Below are 3,375 nucleotides of genomic sequence, written 5' to 3' on the forward strand. Positions count from 1 at the left end.
TTTGAGGAGGGACAACAATGAACATGAAAGAAGCTACAGAAATCTGAATGTTGAAAAGACCTTTCTTTTTTCAAAAAGTGCATGCAGCAAAAGCTGCTTCACTTTTCTGACCATGTGATACTGAATTCAATTAAGGTGAGAGAATTTTATTTGACCTTTTCAAGATAATAAGAAAGGCGTGTTGTTTTAATTCAATTCTCATTATGTAATAGAATTGTCTTATACATTTAAAAAAAAAATTAAATTTTATAATTTTGAGATAGTAATTTTTTTTAAATATTTTAACATTTTAACTCATTTTTCAAAATAATTATATTTTGAAAGATTAGTCAAAATTGGTGGGGGGAAAATATTTTGAGTGGAAGATTTGTTATGTGATTTCAGTCCGTGGTGCTTTAGGTTGGCTCCTCCCAAAATAGAACCCTTAGAATTGGGTCAATGGAAGATTAGGTATTTGTCCCCCCAACCCCTCCTCCCTAAACACATTTTGGCATTATCTGATTTTGAAATTAAAAACATTTCTCTCCTTTTGGTTAGTGTTTTTTAAAAAATAAATCTTATTTGATATTACCTTCTATAAATAGAAAATAAGAATAATGGGGGTAAATGTAGATTATAATAGTATGAAAAGAGTTTAATCAAATTCAAAGAGTGGATTTTGATTTTTATAAAAATGATTTTTTTTAATAAATAAAAATAAATTTCATATTGTTAACCCAATGGTTTTCTTAATAATGTTTTGATGATAACAAATAATGGTTAAGTTACTAATTAGTTTGAATTATAAAGAATTTCAAATATTATTATGGAAATTTATCAAATGACCTATTAGATGCAAAATCAAGATTTTTGGAAGACCGTTAATCATATGAAACATATGTAAGATGAATGCATGAGTGCACTTAGAATTTACATATCATTTCATGTATCTTTGAAAAACTCGATTTATGCTTTAAAGTTACATTTCCATCAAAATCCGAGATCTAGCAAATGAACCTTAGGCAAAACATTTCAAAATTGGCATATAATTTTACATAAAGACTTTGCCTAAGTGTTAGAAGCAAAAAAAAAAAAACCAGAAAAATATAGGTTTTCAGACTAAAAATGGTGAACCAGTCGAGGCACTATCCAAACTGGTTCAACCGGTTAGGGTACCGGTCGACTGGTTACCTCTTCTCGATCGAGGTCCGATTGAAAGATGCAAAAATACTCTCTCTCTTCCAATAACATTTCTTTCCCGGTCGAAGTATTTGTCTTCCCGATCGAGGTCCGGCCGAGGGTAACGATCACCTTTCAAGTATTAAATGTTCCAACGGCTCGTAAACCGATCAACCCCCAACTCGACTAGTTAAGGGTGCTTTTTGGTTTTTTGGCTCTCAAGGTTAGAAACCTATAAATAAAAAGCTCAACTTTATTTATGACCAAGAGAACACTTGCATTTATTTGTTTACCTACTTGTTATTGCCTTAAAAGCTCTCATTCTTTTCTTGGTGCATTAAATCTTCATTTGCATAATCTTTAGTGCACCTTTGTGATTCATCCTAGCCTTAAGTTGTATTTGAGCCATTTTGAGCTAGGTTGAGAGATTCATACTTGTCAATTGAGTGTTAAAGTCTTCAAGTGAGTTTAAACTTGAAGAGATTATGTAAGAGTTCATTAGAGTCGGAATCAAAATGTAAATGTGATTGAAAGTTTGGTTGAAGTTTTGAGTTAGTAGAACCCTCACTCAGTTAGAAGCTTGAAAAGAGTGGATGTAGGCAAGAAAGTATCAAACTACTTTAAAATCTGAGTTTGATTTTAAATAACATTGAAAAAAAATCCAAAAAATAAACTTATTTCCAAAATAATGCCTAATCTGGTGCATCTGTGCCATATAAGTTGTCATGTTATAAAACTGTAGTTGGTGATTACGGTTTTATTTTTCTAAAACAGTTAGAAACCGTAGTCACCAACCACGGTTTTAACTTTAAGTTTAAAATAAAAATATTATATTATTTTAATTTTAAATAAACTTATCTCATTATTTAAAAAATAATAATATATGAAATTAAATAATTGATATTTTTAATTTGATATAAAATATATATTTTTAGTTTTATTAAAACAAGTGGCACTATTAAAAATATTTAATATAAATATAATTAGTTAATTAAAATTTAATATAATAAATTATATTTATTTAAAATAAATAAATTATAAAAGCCTATTTAGAAAAAAAAAACAAATAATATAAATTATTATATTAATTAATAATTTTTTATATATTATATGTAAGTGGTATGTAATATCACATATATATATATATATATAAAAGTTAAATTTAAATTTAAATTTTATCATATTTTTATTTAAATATATGAATAAATTATTATCATATCGATATGATATTATGAACTTAAATTAAAATATGATAAATTTTAAACTTAAATTGAACTTATATACTTGTGATATTATATATCACTTACATATAGTATATAAAAAAATATTAATTAATATAATCATTTGTATTATTTGTTTTCTTGATAGGCTTTCATAATTTATTATATTTTATTTATATTTAAATATAATTAACTAAATATATTTATATTAAATATAGTGGCTATTTTTTAATAAAATTTTAAAAATATATATATCAAATTAAGAATATCAATTATTTAATTTCATATATTATTATTTTTTAAATTATGAAATAATTTTATTTAAAATCAAAATAATATAATACTTTATTTTAAAAAATTAAAGTTATATATATAAAGTTAAAGTCGCACTTGGTGACTACGGTTTTGACCATTTAAAAAAAAAATCAAAATCGGAATCATCATCTGCACCTTTAAACTTAATATTAAAATCGTGATTAGTGACTATGGTTTTAACCGTTTTAGAAAAATAAAACTATAGTTATCAATTACGATTTTATAACATGACATCATATGTAACACAGTCACGTTAAATTTAGCATTATTTTGGAAAAAAGTTTATTTTTTGAAAAAAAATAATTCAATATACTATTTTCGGTCAAAACTCTTGAAACTAAGCATTTTCTTTCTTATTTTCTATCGTAAGATTCCAAATTTGTCCATGTTTCCTTAGATTACTACGTAACATAAATTTATAAATAATACGTTGGATCTAGTGATATGGGCTCTGACTCCTGAGCTGTCAAGTGTCAACAAGGAATGGGGCCCATACGGTTGGCACGAGATCTTATTTAGATAGTCTGGAATTCGATGAAACACTTGGCATTATTTCATTGGCTACCTCAAATACTTTCATTATCTCATTGGCAACTTCAAGTCGTACAGAATCCTAGCATTTATTGTTCCTCTTTAAAAAAAGGGAAAACTGTGTTTTGGCCCGCCCATTTGGGCCTAATAG

This window comes from Vitis riparia, chromosome 3 (assembly GCF_004353265.1).
Source record: "Vitis riparia cultivar Riparia Gloire de Montpellier isolate 1030 chromosome 3, EGFV_Vit.rip_1.0, whole genome shotgun sequence".
Lineage (NCBI taxonomy): Eukaryota > Viridiplantae > Streptophyta > Magnoliopsida > Vitales > Vitaceae > Vitis > Vitis riparia.